At 42.0% G+C, this 19078-nt stretch overlaps 1 long non-coding RNA gene across 1 annotated transcript; it reads right to left on the bottom strand.

Moving 5' to 3' along the window:
- Positions 1-16389: 16389 nt before the first annotated feature.
- On the bottom strand, positions 16390-17061 carry LOC142188741 (uncharacterized). Its single transcript, XR_012713075.1, has 3 exons — positions 16861-17061; positions 16534-16698; positions 16390-16420 (listed from the first exon to the last, which is right to left on the bottom strand). It is a non-coding gene; the product is annotated as an uncharacterized LOC142188741 (long non-coding RNA).
- Between the last annotated feature and the right edge of the window lie 2017 nt (positions 17062-19078).

The raw sequence follows: 19078 nt of genomic DNA, 5'->3' as shown, positions 1-19078 counted from the left end.
CAGGTACCTTCCTTTAGTTCCTATTCTCATTAATGTCAGGCATTTGGGGTTATTAGTTTAGTGTTAGTAACTCCATGTGCCTCACATTAATAGGAATAAACCCCATCATGTCCCTCATATTAACCCCTGTGTGCCCCATATTAATAGGAATAACCCCCATCATGTCCCTCATATTAACCCCTGTGTGCCTCACATTAATAGGAATAAACCCCATCGTGTCCCTCATATTAACCCCTGTGTGCCCCATATAAAGGTTACTAATATGTGAGACATATGGAGGGACTAATAAAAGACCTCAGTAATGAAGATACTTAATTATTACCTCCAAGTCTCTCACATATCAGTAACTAGAGATGAGCGAGTACTGTGGGGATCAGCCGATCCGAACAGCACGCCCCATAGAAATGAATGGATGCACCTGGTACTTCCGCTTGGACATAGCCGTCGCGCTTAACCCCCCGCGTGCCGGCTACGTCCATTCATTTCTATGCAAGCGTGCTGTTCAGATCGGCTGATCCCCACAGTACTCGCTCATCTCTATCAGTAACTCTTACACAGGGGTTAATGTGAGGGACATTATGGGGTTAATTGCTATTAATAAGAGGCGCATGGAGTTACTAAACTGTCATGCACAGGGCCAGACTTTATGTTGCTTGCTCAAGAGTATCCTGTGCCCGAAACTTACATGTACTGGCGGAAAATAACAAATCATACAATGTCGTATATCCAAGTATATTAACCTGTAATCCCTCTGTCCCAAAGACACTATGTACAGTTTATACCAACACCGTATAGCGGCTGAAATACAGATTACATCCAACACAGAAGTCTCACGTATTCTCCGAATTACAGAAAAAACTAGATACAAAGTTACATTTTATACCCCATACCTTATACACAGTACGAAAACCTTACCCACACCTGTATATACGCACTTCTACAATCACCGCAGACGAAGTAGCGGGTACCAGCTAGTATATAATATATAGTCCTAGGAGCCCTGACAGTGTCATACACTATGTATTATAGATATATATAGTCCTAGGAGCCCTGACAGTGTCATACACTATGTATTATAGATATATATAGTCCTAGGAATTATGACAGTGTCATACACTATGTATTATAGATATATATAGTCCTAGGTGCCCTGACAGTGTCATACACTATGTATTATAGATATATATAGTCCTAGGAGCCCAGACAGTGTCATACACTATGTATTATAGATATGTATAGTCCTGAGAGCCCTGACAGTGTCATACACTATGTATTATAGATATATAGTCCTAGGAGTCCTGACAGTGTCATACACTATGTATTATAGATATATAGTCCTAGGAGCCCTGACAGTGTCATACACTATGTATTATAGATATATAGTCCTAGGGGCCCTGACAGTGTCATACACTATGTATTATAGATATATATATAGTCCTAGGAGTCCTGACAGTGTCATACACTATGTATTATAGATATTATGAGGACATTGACTGTTATGCTAAGAGCACTGTCTCTGTACACAGCGGGGGGCAGGCCACTCTACAGATTACATACCCTGATAACATGAGTGCCAATGAAAAGAAAAATGCAAAGAAAGATCTCCTCAAAGCCCATGCTGAGACCCTGTTTGCTGATTACACATCAAACCAAAGAATGACTAACCTCATTATGCACACCGATTACATAAGAGACTGGCAACATGCAATATGTGACTGCTACAAGAGTACAACAACAGAAGAGGCGGATACAGGCAAAATAACAATCAGAATAAAAAACCCACAAGGGGCTGGCGAAGTGATTCTCACAACAACCATTTTTACTAGTGGGACTTTAATGATTCAAGGAAGAGAAGATAGGCTTCACCAATATATAGAAAAATTCCCAGAGATCAAGAATCAGGCACAACTAAAAAGGGGCACAGACACAGGATCACCCACTGACTCAGGTGAATTACCCGTGACATCCCCCAACACTGCCAGTACACAAGCCAGCAAGCCCTCCCCCGACTCCTCACACCTCTCAGTAGAGTCCCTCACAGAGACTGTATCCCGGCTGGAGAGAGATTTTACTATCTATAAACACAATTATAACAGAAACTGTAATGTCAACGAACTGTCCAGCACAAATGGCGACACAAAAGCCATTCACAAACTTATCCAGGAAAACACAAATCTGAGAAAAGAGATAGCAGCCTGCCAGCAAGAGAATGTCAAGCTGTGGGATAAAATGACGCAGTGCCTACAAGAAATCACAGAACTAAAGGAAGAGTTATCAGGCCTGAAACTACAGACACAAGAGATAAGATCTAAGGAAGAGGGGGAGGAAAACACAACAGACTCTGATCAAGGTATCAATAAGCCAGAAATGCCTCACACATCACAAGAAAGCCCAGAACTGCCCATCACCCCAGACATAGAGCCAGAGAGAACCCAAACAACGAGAACCTCAAACCCAGATATAGTCCTGATCATAGACTCCAATGGCAAGTACATTAATACAAGAAAGCTCTTCCCATGGCAAAGAGTCAAGAAAATCCACAGCCCAACCATTGAAAAAGCCAACATTGTCATTTGCAAGCCTTTCTTCACTACCCCGAAACACATTGTCATACACACAGGCACAGAAGATCTCACTGACCAGCCCCAACAGACAGCGGGCCAACTGGTCCAACTAGCAGAGAAAGCAAAGCAACAGTTCCCAGACAGTAGTATCATCCTGTCATCTCTGCTCCCACGAGAAGACATCTCTGAAGCTACCATCATGGGGATCAACAAAGAGCTGGCGACCAGAATCAGACAAACATCAGGCATCACCCTGGCACAACACCCCTCCATAGATAAGCGTCACCTATATGATGACAAACACCTCAATAAACATGGCGTCAGCCTCCTAGCGAAGGAATTCAAAGACTTAGTGCTCAACAGAGCCCCCGGGCCTAGACAACAAACAAAACAAAGAGTCATGGAAATAATACCCGACAACCGCCAATATCCAAGACAGAACCCCCCAAAGATGCCACCTATCAAGAAAAAGCCAACCAGAGCAACCCAGAGCACCGACATAGAGACAATAAAGAGAATAGAGCATGCGGTCACTACAATGGCCACAACAGCAATGCACATAAACCAATACCTGGCCACACTGCAACCAACCAAGAACCCAGCCCGTCCTCTGCAGGACAGCTCATTACAAGGTTTACACACTGAAGATGAAATCACTAACTATCAGTAGTTGGAACATACAAGGGCTGAACGCCTCAGCCTATAGATCTAAACCAAAAGATCCAGACTTCATAGACAGACTAAAAAACATAGACATTCAAATCCTCCTAGAGACATGGACCCGGGCAGATGACGAGTCCCTAACACCCATGGGCTGCAAGGAATTCTCAGTGCCCGCCCAGAAAAATAAGACCACCAAACATGGCCGCCACTCAGGAGGCATACTAATATGGTACAAGGAGGAGCTCAAAGAACACGTAAAAGCTACCAAACGTGGAACTAATCACATATGGATAAAAATAAGCAGCTCCATCCTCAGCGGCCAGCAGGACATCTATCTCTGTGCAGTATATATGCCCCCACCAGGGTCCCCCTACCACGACCCCGACACTTATGAGGTCCTACAAAGGGAAGCTGTCCACTTCCAACCCAAAGGCAGAGTACTAATATGCGGAGACCTGAATGCAAGGACAGGCACAGAGTTAGACTACCTGCCCCCGGACGACAACCCACATACGCACGGTAGTGAGATCCACCACCCAGAACCCACACAGACAAGAAGAAACAGCCAAGACAGAATTGTCAACAAGAGTGGGAGACAACTGCTGAACATGTGCCGAAGCCTAGGACTGTACATAATAAACGGACGTACCACAGGCGATCCCAGAGGACGCTTCACACTAAACTCTCAAGTGGGCAATAGCGTGGTGGACTATGCCATTACAGACGCAGACCTGTCAGACATTGAAGACTTCACAATCGCACCTGACTCCCATCTATCAGACCACAACCAGATCCTACTATACATGAGAACCAGGAACAAAACACCCACACATGAGCCCCAACAGTCCGGCCTCTACAACCTACCAAGACATTTCAAATGGGCCAACCACCAGGCCATAGAATATACCAACGCAACCAACCGACCCGAAATCAAGACACTGTTCACAAACTTCCATACAAACAACTATCAGCCAGACCAACAGGGAGTCACCAGAGCTGTGAAGGATCTCAAGTACATCCTACAGACCACAGCAGAACTAGCAGGCCTGAAACGAACCAAACCCATAAGACAAACCAACAAACAGTCCCACAAATGGTTCGACAGCGACTGCAGAGCACTACGCCATACCCTAAGAACAGCCTCCAACCAAAAACACAGGGACCCCAACAACAAGGAGGTGAGGGAAGCCTACAACAATCTATGCAAGCAATACAAGGGCACCCTCAGAGAGAAGAAACAGAGATACCTCTCCCACAAAATCGAGCAACTAGAGGACTCCCTCCAGGACAGCTCATTCTGGGAGACCTGGCACCACATGGGCACAAAGCCCAAGAAAAACTCTCTCCACATCCAAAATGGCAATATCTGGCTCAACTACTTCAGAGGTCTCTACAAAAACATCCCAGAAGAAGAACTAACTCCAGAACAGCAACAGATAATCACCAAACTGAGGGACATGGAGAAAGTCATCAAAGACTTCCAGAACCCTCTGGACTCACCAATCACCATAAAAGATATACAGGAAAGAATTGTCCTGCTGAAAGGCAAAAAGGCCAGTGGCCCTGACGGCATCCTACCAGAGATGATCAAATACAGCTCTCCAGCAATACACACGGCACTGGCAAAGCTATTCACCCTCGTGCTCAATGCTGGACACTTCCCCGAAGACTGGAACAAAGGGCTCATAACCCCCATCTACAAGAATGGGGACCAATATGACCCCAACAACTACAGAGGGATCTGCGTCAGCAGCACGCTGGGGAAACTGTTCAACAGCATCATCAATAACAGAATCCTCACCTTCCTCACACAACACGGGGTCCTCAGCAAGAGCCAAGCAGGGTTCATGCCAAACCACCGCACCACAGACCATATCTACACCCTGCACAGCCTCATCAAGACGCACGTCCACAACACCAGAAGAGGCAAGATATTCGCCTGCTTCGTGGACTTTAAGAAGGCGTTTGATTCAGTATGGCACCCAGGCCTACTCCTAAAACTCCTAGAGAGTGGAATAGGAGGAAGAACGTACGACGTCATCAAGAGCTCCTACACCGGAAACCAGTGCAGTGTGAAGGTGAATGGGAAAAGGACCGCATACTTCCAACAGGCCCGAGGGGTCAGACAAGGCTGTAGCCTGAGCCCAACGCTCTTCAACATCTATATCAATGAACTGGCTACAGCCCTGGAGGCCTCACCAACCCCAGGCCTCACCCTGAACAATCGAGAGGTGAAGTTCCTGCTGTATGCCGATGACCTCCTACTCCTGGCCCCCACCGAGAAAGACCTCCAAGAAAGCCTGTCAGTGCTGGAAAAATTCAGCACCACATGGGCCCTACCCATCAACCAGAAGAAGACCAAAATCATGGTATTTCAGAAGAAGGGCCACAATAAAGCCTCCACCACCCCACAATTCACACTGAACGGCTCCACACTGGAGAAAACCAACAACTACACCTACCTGGGGCTGGAGCTCAGCCAATCAGGAAGCTTCAAAGCAGCAATAGAAACCCTGAAAGCAAAAGCCTGCAGAACCTTCTACGCCATCAGAAGACAACTGTACCACCTCAAACCACCGGTGAGGGTCTGGCTGAAGATATTTGACGCAGTCATCACCCCGATCCTTCTCTATGGCAGTGAAGTTTGGGGCCCAGCCACCTACCCAGACCAGTCAAAGTGGGATTCCAGCCCAACAGAGAACTTCCACCTGGAGTTCTGCAAATACCTGCTCCATCGCAACACCTCCAACATGGCCTGCAGGGCAGAGCTAGGCAGACTCCCCCTATGGCTCACCATACAGAAGAGGGCGCTAGCTTTCCAGGCACACATCCAGGTGAGCAAGCCCGACTCCTACCACCACCAAGCCTGGCTAAGCCACCTGAGCAAACCAGACATTCACCAACCAAACAGCAGCCAACCACCAAACCAAAAACACCAACAGATGATAACCAAGGCCGAAATAAAGGCGACCACAGAGGCAAACAGAGAGCGGTACATTGAAGAATGGAGAAATGAAATAAATAACTCCAAGAAACTCACCGTGTACCAATCCCTACAAAGGGACTACACCATGGCCACCTACCTGGAGAGAATACGCCACCCCAAGCACAGACAGACCCTGAGCCGGTACAGACTGAGCGCCCACAACCTAGAGATAGAGACGGGGCGATACAGGCAGACGTACAAGCCACGGGAGAAGAGACTGTGCCAGCACTGTGACCAGGGGGTCCTAGAAGACGAGACCCACTTCCTGCTACACTGCACCAAATACTCAGCCGTGAGGGCCGTCTACTACCAAAGACTCTCTGCCCACATCCCAGACTTCAGATCTGCAGACGAGAAGAGGAAACTCTACATCCTACTGGGAGAAGAAGAAGCCACTGTGGAGATCGCTGCCCAATACGTGTCCAGCTGTCACCAAACCAGAGGAAGATGAGACTCCATGGACTGTTATATTTATCCCAAAACACCCGCCCCGCCCCCACCTCCCCATATAGCAGTCACCAACGAAGAGGAAGACGAGACTCCACGGACTGTTATACCCCAAACCAAGCGCCCTGCCCCACCCCACCTCCAACCCCCCCCCCCCATATAGCAGTCACCAACGAAGAGGAAGATGAGACTCCATGGACTGTTATAACCCAAACCCCCCCCCATACCCACCACCCACCCAACCCAACTCCCCCCCCCCACACACACTTTACTAGCTTTGGCAATGCCAAATACCTATTCGGACGTGCCAATAAAGCATTTTTTGATTTGATTTGATTTGATTAGTCCTAGGAGCCCTGACAGTGTCATACACTATGTATTATAGATATATGTATAGTCCTAGGAGCCCTGACAGTGTCATACACTATGTATTATAGATATATATAGTCCTAGGTGCCCTCACAGTGTCATACACTATGTATTATAGATATATGTGTATATATATATATATATATATATATAGTCCTAGGAGTCCTGATAGTGTCATACACTATGTATTATAGATATATATAGTCCTAGGAGCCCTGACAGTGTCATACACTATGTATTATAGATATATATATATATATAGTCCTAGGAGCCCTGACAGTGTCATACACTATGTATTATAGATATATATAATCCTAGGAGTCGTGACAGTGTCATACACTATGTATTATAGATATATATAGTCCTAGGAGCCCTGACAGTGTCATACACTATGTATTATAGATATATATAGTCCTAGGAGCCCTGACAGTGTCATGCACTATGTATTATAGATATATATAATCCTAGGAGCCCTGACAGTGTCATACACTATGTATTATAGATATATATAGTCCTAGGAGCCCTGACAGTGTCATACACTATGTATTATAGATATATATATAGTCCTAGGAGCCCTGACAGTGTCATACACTATGTATTATAGATATATATAATCCTAGGAGTCCTGACAGTGTCATACACTATGTATTATAGATATATATATATAGGCCTAGGAGTCCTGACAGTGTCATACACTATGTATTATAGATATATATATATATAGTCCTAGGAGCCCTGACAGTGTCATACACTATGTATTATAGATATATATAGTCCTAGGAGCCCTGACAGTGTCATACACTATGTATTATAGATATATATATAGTCCTAGGAGCCCTGACAGTGTCATACACTATGTATTATAGATATGTATAGTCCTAGGAGTCCTGACAGTGTCATACACTATGTATTATAGATATATATATAGTCCTAGGAGCCCTGACAGTGTCATACACTATGTATTATAGATATATATAATCCTAGGAGTCCTGACAGTGTCATACACTATGTATTATAGATATATATATTCCTAGGAGTCCTGACAGTGTCATACACTATGTATTATAGATATATATATAGTACTAGGAGCCCTGACAGTGTCATACACTATGTATTATAGATATATATATAGTCCTAGGAGTCCTGACAGTGTCATACACTATGTATTATAGATATATATAGTCCTAGGAGCCCTGACAGTGTCATACACTATGTATTATAGATATATATATAGTCCTTGGAGCCCTGACAGTGTCATACACTATGTATTATAGATATATATAGTCCTAGGAGCCCTGACAGTGTCATACACTATGTATTATAGATATATATATAGTCCTAGGAGCCCTGACAGTGTCATACACTATGTATTATAGATATATATAATCCTAGGAGTCCTGACAGTGTCATACACTATGTATTATAGATATATATATATAGGCCTAGGAGTCCTGACAGTGTCATACACTATGTATTATAGATAGATATATATATAGTCCTAGGAGCCCTGACAGTGTCATACACTATGTATTATAGATATATATAGTCCTAGGAGCCCTGACAGTGTCATACACTATGTATTATAGATATATATAGTACTAGGAGCCCTGACAGTGTCATACACTATGTATTATAGATATATATATATAGTCCTAGGAGTCCTGACAGTGTCATACACTATGTATTATAGATATATATAGTCCTAGGAGCCCTGACAGTGTCATACACTATGTATTGTAGATATATATAGTCCTAGGAGTCCTGACAGTGTCATACACTATGTATTATAGATATATATAGGCCTAGGAGCCCTGACAGTGTCATACACATGTATTATAGATATACAGTCCTATGAAAAAATTTGGACACCCCTATTAATCTTAATCATTTTTAGTTCTAAATATTTTGGTATTTGCAACAGCCATTTCAGTTTGATATATCTAATAACTGATGGACACAGTAATATTTCAGGATTGAAATGAGGTTTATTGTACTAACAGAAAATGTGCAATATCCATTAAACCAAAATTTGACCGGTGCAAAAGTATGGGCACCTCAACAGAAAAGTGACATTAATATTTAGTAGATCCTCCTTTTGCAAAGATAACAGCCTCTAGTCGCTTCCTGTAGCTTTTAATCAGTTCCTGGATCCTGGATAAAGGTATTTTGGACAAACAATTCGCGTTCAGTTCAGTTTGATGGTCGCCGAGCATGGACAGCCCGCTTCAAATCATCCCACAGATGTTCAATGATATTCAGGTCTGGGGACTGGGATGGCCATTCCAGAACATTGTAATTGTTCCTCTGCATGAATGCCTGAGGATTTGGAGCGGTGTTTTGGATCATTGTCTTGCTGAAATATCCATCCCCGGCGTAACTTCAACTTCGTCACTGATTCTTGAACATTATTCTCAAGAATCTGCTGATACTGAGTGGAATCCATGCGACCCTCAACTTTACCAAGATTCCCGGTGCCGGCATAGGCTACACAGCCCCAAAGCATGATGGAACCTCCACCAAATTTTACAGTGGGTAGCAAGTGTTTTTCTTGGAATGCTGTTTCTTTTTGGACGCCATGCATAACGCCTTTTTTATAACCAAACAACTCAATCTTTGTTTCCAAAATGAAGTTGGCTTCTCCAAATGTGCTTTTGCATACCTCAGGCAACTCTATTTGTGGCGTACGTGCAGAAACGGCTTCTTTCTCATCACTCTCCCATACAGCTTCTCCATGTGCAAAGTGCGCTGTATAGTTGACCGATGCACAGTGACACCATCTGCAGCAAGATGATGCTGCAGCTCTTTGGAGGTGGTCTGTGGATTGTCCTTGACTGTTCTCACCATTCTTCTTCTCTGCCTTTCTGATATTTTTCTTGGCCTGCCACTTCTGGGCTTAACAAGAACTGTCCCTGTGGTCTTCCATTTCCTTACTATGTTCCTCACAGTGGAAACTGACAGGTTAAATCTCTGAGACAACGTTTTGTATCCTTCCCCTGAACAACTATGTTGAACAATCTTTGTTTTCAGATCATTTGAGAGCGGGCTGTCCATGTTCGGCGACCATCAAACTTAACGGAACTTGAATTATTTTGTAGAAAGAAATGGTCCAAAATACCTTCATCCAGGATCCAGGAACTGATTAAAAGCTACAGGAAGCGACTAGAGGCTGTTATCTTTGCAAAAGGAGGATCTACTAAATATTAATGTCACTTTTCTGTTGAGGTGCCCATATTTTTGCACCGGTCAAATTTTGGTTTAATGCATATTGCGCATTTTCTGTTAGTACAATAAACCTCATTTCAATCCTGAAATATTACTGTGTCCATCAGTTATTAGATATATCAAACTGAAATGGCTGCTGCAAACACCAAAATATTTAGAACTAAAAATGATTAAGATTAATAGGGGTGCCCAAACTTTTTCATAGGACTGTATATAGTCCTAGGAGTCCTGACAGTGTCATACACTATGTATTATAGATATATATAGGCCTAGGAGTCCTGACAGTGTCATACACTATGTATTATAGATATGTATAGTCCTAGGAGCCCTGACAGTGTCATACACTATGTATTATAGATCTGTATAGTCCTAGGAGCCCTGACAGTGACATACACTATGTATTATAGATATATATATAGTCCTAGGAGCCCTGACAGTGTCATACACTATGTATTATAGATATATATAGTCCTAGGAGCCCTGACAGTGTCATACACTATGTATTATAGATATGTATAGTCCTAGGAGCCCTGACAGTGTCATACACTATGTATTATAGATATATAGTCCTAGGAGCCCTGACAGTGTCATAAACTATGTATTATAGATATATATAGTCCTAGGAGCCCTGACAGTGTCATACACTATGTATAATAGATATATATATAATCCTAGGAGCCCTGACTGTGTCATACACTATGTATTATAGATATATATATATAGTCCTTGGAGCCCTGACAGTGTCATACACTATGTATTATAGATATGTATAGTCCTAGAAGCCCTGACAGTGTCATACACTATGTATTATAGATATATATATATATAGTCCTAGGAGTCCTGACAGTGTCATACACTATGTATTATAGATATATATAATCCTAGGAGTCCTGACAGTGTCATACACTATGTATTATAGATATATATAATCCTAGGAGCCCTGACAGTGTCATACACTATGTATTATAGATATGTATAGTCCTAGGAGCCCTGACAGTGTCATACACTATGTATTATAGATATGTATAGTCCTAGGAGCCCTGACAGTCTAACAGATATGACTATGAGTAAAGAGATATTTTTTATTTATTTGTTTATTTATTTTGTGTGTGTTTGGCATGATAAAAAAAACATTAAAAACAGACCTGATGTTACAGTTTTTGAGAACCAGGTCAATTTGCTCTGCAGATTTTCATTTTTTATATATGCAGGATGTGGATGGGATTTGTTTTACCAAATTTGCAGCGACTGACCCACATCTCTTTTGCCTGGTGTGTCCATGGCCTAAGACTGTTAGGGAGCATTTACACGGAGTTTACGAGCGCTCCCATTGAAGTGAATGGGAAGTGTTCAGCAGTCTGCCGTAACGCCGGCGTGTACGGCTGTGATACACACCCGGCGTTACTCCGTGTGAATGCTCCCTTAACTTGTTTTTATCTGGTGAAGTCTATTGGCAAACTGCCATGAAAATGCCTAGAGGAAAAAACACCATTAATGGCAAAAATGTCACAAAAAGTAAAAATATTTCTTGACTTGATAAGTAACAGCTCGGAAGTTTTTGGCATAAAGAAAAAAGCTATTAGGGTAAGTTTACACTGGGTTTTTTGGATCGGAACCTGAGGCGGAGGCCGCCTCAGATTCCGATCCAAAAACTGGGTAGCCGCGACTGAAAGCCCAAATGAATGGCCTAGTCCGGTGGAGGGTGTGTCTTTAGGCTGAATCGCGAGGCGAAACGGCCTGAAAAATCAGCACCTTGCTTGTGCCACCTCCCTGAGAAAACTCCTGGGCGGTTCCAATTGATTTCAATGGGAGCCATCTTTTTGGTGAGGATTTTGAGATGAATACGGCCTCAAAATCTTGACCAAAAAACTCCATGTGAACTTAACCCCGAGTCCCGGAAAAAGAAGCGAGATGCTCATTCTTCAGGCGGAGTCGCCTCACGACATCCGCCTGAAAACACTCCCAACTAGGCCCATTTATTGGGCCTAATCCGGAGAGAAGTGCCTTACCGGATGACGGTGCTGGTTACGGACCAAAAAACCCCGTATGAACTTACCCTAAAAAAGAACAAAGTGAAGATTTGCAAAATGATGTAATGGTCAAGAGTCTGGGCGGTATTTTGGCAGTGTTCTGGGTGTCTAGTTCCAGAAAACATGTAAGCGGGGAATGTACTTTGTTCTAGACATACATGTCAGAGGGGTTAAAGAGTTTCTACCACAGGTAACAGATATATCACGAGAAACAAATAATTTGGTTGCTTTCCGATTTTTTTTTCCTTTCTTTTATATCGTCTCACAATTCAGTGAATTGCAGGAAGCAGAATTTTTTTTTACTTTGCTGCCCTTTATTGCCCTGGGGGTGTTTTGCGTAAGTACACCTGGAAACCAGGAAGAGGTTAAAAAAAAGACAAAATGAAAACTGATCTCCTCCACCTCCTCCTTTTACCTCTGAAACCAGTCTGACTAGTTCTGTTTTACTTTTCACAATCTATTGTGGCTTGCTCTTAGTGTCCACCCTCCCTTTGAGTTACCAGTATTCGCAGGCCCTGTAACGCAGTAAATATGGCTTTGGAGCGCTGTCGACTTGCTCTTCTTTTTGCTGTTTTGATGGACTTAATCGGTATAACGTCTCTACTCGTTGGGATCTTTGCAGAACTGCAGCTGAACGGCCAAGACTATGGCGACCTGTTCATTTACACTGGTGCAATTCTTGTCTTTCTGAGTCTGATTGGCTGGATATTCTGGTATACGGGTAACATCGAAATATCACTGGAAGAGTTACAGCAAGATTACATTATCAAGGATGGAACCCTTGCCCGCTTAGCACGGAAAATCTCCCGTCACCTTTCCCACCGTGATGTGAACCATGGAAATAGAAAGTGGCACAACGCGAGACAAGAAGCAGGAGAAAAAGTGGACACGTTACAGCTGTCCAGAACAAAAGGTCTAAAGAAGGAAGTTGAAGAGAGTTTTTAGTTTGTGAGTATCTTCATTTGTAATGCTTTCTTTTCTCTCCTTAGAGAATGATGAGATGAATGCATTCTTGACGTGTAACATGAAATGTGTTTATGTTGTACTGTCAGCGTCTCCACTGGGAACATTCATTCATTTACCCTATACACAGCAAAGCTGACTAACATCCATGTAATACTATACTGTGTCCTGTTGGGTGGTGCCAGGTAGGAGAGGGACATACAGGAATGGATGAAGATGTTCTCCAGTTACAGTATGGTGATCTTATTCCCTCACATTATGTTGGTCTTAGCTAGTCACATGACGGTGGTGTTATATAGTAACCATATGGTGGCATCATTAGAAGTCACAGAGATTATACAAGTATCTCGTAGCATGTTGGACCTTGTTTGGTCTTTAGGACTGCAGTAATTCATCAGACAGACAGATATCTGAGGATCCAGGGTGTGTCAGGAAGACATTCCCCAGCATGGAGCCCTAGTGACTTGCAGAGCTGTAGCTTTGGTTCTATCTGATCAAAGACATTTGTAGGTACTCCCTGTATTTTTGGGTTTCCTCATACAAACCACAGACATTCTGATAGGGAACATAGTTTATGAACCCCATCCACAATGACAGTAGGTAATAATAATGTCAGCAAAGTACTGCAGAATATATTGAGGGTATATATAAGCAAGACAAAAATAAATAATATGACTAACATAAGTTCGCCATCACTGCCATAGCCATATAATTGGGTCTGTGTGCTTTCACTGATGCGTTTGGTAGTCTGTTAGGGGGGTCCGTATGCGGACTCCTGTGAAGGTATTACTCTTTTCATAGGAATGATAACACCAGCATTGTCTTAGTCTCCAGTTTTCTTGACTGTGGCCCATCTGTTTGTTAGAATAATTTTCAATATTTTCCTCTGAGATGCTTACATCCTCAGAATCTTCACCTTCTTTAACAGGATTTTCAAGGACCTTAATATTGATGACCTGTCTTTAGAATAGGACATCGATATCAGGTCAGTGATAGTCCAGCACCTGCTATCACGCTGATAAGCCATTATATTTCCGCTTCTCAGTCCTGTGATGTCATGTGGCCTGTTTGCACACCAGTTCAATTCAATGAATAGGATCAAGTTGCAATACCAAGCACAGCTGCTATATGACGTGTGGTACTGTGCTTAGTATGCTGTGAGAAGACCAAAGTGCTCCTCCGGCTGATCAGATGTAGATGAATTATTCTAAGAATGAAGAATCATAATGCTGGAAAAAACCCTTAAGCTTCAGTTCCATTTGAAACAATAGCAACAATATAGGTGCAGCCCAGGATTTCGGGTATGCAACATGCAAGGAAACCCGTAGTCTACATTCACACATTGTGTCACTGCATTTCTGTGCAGTACAGTGTATGTATCTGCTGGCAGCCTAATGAAATACCCCAGGTCTTCCATGTTTCTCTACCCAGGGACTAATAGGTTTGTTAACAGCCATAATATCCTGCTGCTGCAGAGCTTTTCAGGATCTAGTCCCCCACAAAATAAAAATAGAAAAAAATCTAATAAAACAATTCTAGATCACTCCCATACTACAAATACAAATGTTCCATACTAAGCAGGAGCATAATTTATATACAGGTATGATATTTTACAATGTCATTACAATTTTCTACATTGAAGCTGACCTGCAGTGCGGATTCTCAGATCTGCAGCATGTCTATTTTTGTTGCTTAATTCACCCTTTTTAAAGTCACTGTGTCCAGTTCTGGACCTACAAAAAGACATAAAACAGAACAGGCCGAAAGGCGGACTACAAAAGGATGGAAGGTGAGGAATATCAAAAAAAACTCAATGAATTCAAGCTGTATAGGGTTGAAGAAAGAAGAAAAATAGAGAACAAGATGGAAATCTTTATATATGTTACATGAGAGAAGAAGAAGAGAAAGGGAGGACACAATGGAAACCTTTATATATGTTACATGAGAGAAGAAGAAGAGAAAGGGAGGGCACGATGGAAACCTTTATATATGTTACATGAGAGAAGAAGAAGAGAAAGGGAGGACACGATGGAAACCTTTAAATATGTTACATGAGAGAAGAAGAAGAGAAAGGGAGGACACGATGGAAACCTTTATATATGTTACATGAGAGAAGAAGAGAAAGGGAGGACATGATGGAAATCTTTATATATGTTACAGGAGAGAAGAAGAGAAAGGGAGAACACGATGGAAACCTTTATATATGTTACATGAGAGAAGAAGAAGAGAAAGGGAGGGCACGATGGAAACCTTTATATATGTTACATGAGAGAAGAAGAAGAAGAGAAAGGGAGGACACAATGGAAACCTTTATATATGTTACAGGAGAGAAGAAGAAGAGAAAGGGAGGACACGATGGGAACCTTTATATATGTTACATGAGAGACGAAGAAGAGAAAGGGAGGACACAATGGAAATCTTTATATATGTTACATGAGAGAAGAAGAAGAGAAAGGGAGGACACGATGGAAACCTTTATATATGTTACATGAGAGAAGAAGAAGAGAAAGGGAGGACACGATGGAAACCTTTATATATGTTACATGAGAGAAGAAGAGAAAGGGAGGACAACATGGAAACCTTTATATATGTTACATGAGAGAAGAAGAAGAGAAAGGGAGGACACGATGGAAACCTTTATATATGTTACATGAGAGAAGAAGAGAAAGGGAGGACAACATGGAAACCTTTATATATGTTACATGAGAGACGAAGAAGAGAAAGGGAGGACACAATGGAAACCTTTATATATGTTACATGAGAGAAGAAGAGAAAGGGAGGACACGATGGAAACCTTTATATATGTTACAGGAGAGAAGAAGAAGAAGAGAAAGGGAGGACACGATGGGAACCTTTATATATGTTACATGAGAGACGAAGAAGAGAAAGGGAGGACACAATGGAAACCTTTATATATGTTACATGAGAGAAGAAGAAGAGAAAGGGAGGACACGATGGAAACCTTTATATATGTTACATGAGAGAAGAAGAAGAGAAAGGGAGGACACGATGGAAACCTTTATATATGTTACATGAGAGAAGAAGAGAAAGGGAGGACAACATGGAAACCTTTATATATGTTACATGAGAGACGAAGAAGAGAAAGGGAGGACACAATGGAAACCTTTATATATGTTACATGAGAGAAGAAGAGAAAGGGAGGACACGATGGAAACCTTTATATATGTTACAGGAGAGAAGAAGAAGAAGAGAAAGGGAGGACACGATGGGAACCTTTATATATGTTACATGAGAGACGAAGAAGAGAAAGGGAGGACACAATGGAAACCTTTATATATGTTACATGAGAGAAGAAGAAGAGAAAGGGAGGACACGATGGAAACCTTTATATATGTTACATGAGAGAAGAAGAAGAGAAAGGGAGGACACGATGGAAACCTTTATATATGTTACATGAGAGAAGAAGAAGAGAAAGGGAGGACACGATGGAAACCTTTATATATGTTACATGAGAGAAGAAGAGAAAGGGATGACAACATGGAAACCTTTATATATGTTACATGAGAGACGAAGAAGAGAAAGGGAGGACACAATGGAAACCTTTATATATGTTACATGAGAGAAGAAGAAGAGAAAGGGAGGACAACATGGAAACCTTTATATATGTTACATGAGAGAAGAAGAAGAGAAAGGGAGGACACGATGGAAACCTTTATATATGTTACATGAGAGAAGAAGAAGAAGAGAAAGGGAGGACACGATGGAAACCTTTATATATGTTACATGAGAGAAGAAGAGAAAGGGAGGACAAGATGGAAACCTTTATATATGTTACATGAGAGACGAAGAAGAGAAAGGGAGGACACAATGGAAACCTTTATATATGTTACATGAGAGAAGAAGAAGAGAAAGGGAGGACACGATGGAAACCTTTATATGTGTTACATGAGAGAAGAAGAGAAAGGGAGGACACAATGGAAACCTTTATATATGTTACATGAGAGAAGAAGGAAAAGGGAGAACAAGATGGAAACCTTTATATATGTTACATGAGAGAAGAAGAGAAATGGAGGACAAGATGGAAACCTTTATATGTGTTACATGAGAGAAGAAGAAGAGAAAGGGAGGACACAATGGAAACCTTTATATATGTTACATGAGAGAAGAAGAGAAATGGAGGACAAGATGGAAACCTTTATATATGTTACATGAGAGAAGAAGAAGAGAAAGGGAGGACACAATGGAAACCTTTATATATGTTACATGAGAGAAGAAGGGAAAGGGAGAACAAGATGGAAACCTTTATATATGTTACATGAGAGAAGAAGGAAAAGGGAGAACAAGATGGAAACCTTTATATATGTTACATGAGAGAAGAAGAGAAATGGAGGACAAGATGGAAACCTTTATATGTGTTACATGAGAGAAGAAGAAGAGAAAGGGAGGACACAATGGAAACCTTTATATATGTTACATGAGAGAAGAAGAGAAATGGAGGACAAGATGGAAACCTTTATAGAACGCCAAAATGCCATTTTGAGGAACGTCTATTGCTTTGATCGCTTTTTATTCAAATTTTTATCAGAGGCAAAACAGCAAAAAAATGTTGGCTCATCAGTTTTGATTCCCCGCTACGACGTTCACTGTACAGTAAAAAATATTTTGATTTGTAGACCAGACGCTTTCACAGATATCTAATGTGTAGGTGTTTCACAGTATATAAGTACTTTTATATGTGTTCTAGGGAAAGTGGGGATGATTTGAATATCTAATTTTTTTTATTATTATTTATTTTTTACTTTTTTTTTTTTTTTTGCATGTATTAGACCCTCTTAGGGGTCTTGACCTCCAGGTGATCTGATCACTAATGCAATTAAAATGCTAATGCATTGTAAAATGTCGGCATTTGTAAGACAATTGTATGACAAAGTTCCATAAATGGGTAAAAAAAATATGCAAATCTATTCTCCAGGATGTCATTAGGAGAACAGTGCAGTCTGTACACCACCCTATAGAGGGCAGCATCCTTAACATCATGAATGACTCAGTTATAAAGTCTTTTTAATCATAATGTGGATTTAATTGCCAAATCAGTATTTCTGTCCCAAAAGGAACAGATTCCCAGCTATGGACAGCGCTGTTTCAGCCTATTGGGCCATCCTCAGCATAGCGTAGGGATACTGATTTGGCAGAGTGAGAGACTATAGACCAGGGTCAGGGGATAATCGTGCACATCAGGGAGAGTGTGTGCCTACATAGGCAGTATGGAGACTTACAAGTCATTCCTGCTCCGCTAGGGATTCTGGGCCAATAGGCCGAAACAGCGCTGTCCATAGCTGGGAATCTGGTCCTTTTGGGACAGAAATACTGATTTGGCAATTAAATCCACACTATGATTAAAAAGACTTTATAACTGAGTCGTTCATGATGTTAAGGATGCTGCCCTCTATAGGGCGGCGTACAGAGTGCACTGTTCTCCTAATTACATCCTGGAGAATAGATTTGCATACTTTTTACCCAGAATCCCTAGCAGAGCAGGAATGACTTGTAAGTCTCCGTACTGCCTATGTAGGCACACACTCTCTCTGATGTGTACGATTGTCCCCTGACCAAAGTTCCATAAAGCAGCCTGCTATACAAATGAATGGCAGACAAGCCTGGGAGCCTTCAATAAGCTGTCATTCCAAAAGGACACTGACCCTGGATCTTGCTTCGGGTGCTGGCAGTCCCCGACAAAATGGTACCTCAGTTAGCTTTGACCAAGGTGCTAGGTAAGGGGGAGGGGGGGTAATGTCCACAATTGCTGGCATTAATGCTGTGTGTCTGCTGCTAGGGTTATCTGTGCACATGAACCTCCCATCATTGTCATTGAC

The sequence above is a fragment of the Leptodactylus fuscus genome, unplaced genomic scaffold, assembly GCF_031893055.1.
Source record: "Leptodactylus fuscus isolate aLepFus1 unplaced genomic scaffold, aLepFus1.hap2 HAP2_SCAFFOLD_72, whole genome shotgun sequence".
Lineage (NCBI taxonomy): Eukaryota > Metazoa > Chordata > Amphibia > Anura > Leptodactylidae > Leptodactylus > Leptodactylus fuscus.
Note: the sequence above shows the minus strand (reverse complement) of the source record. Positions and strands in the feature narration are given on the sequence as shown.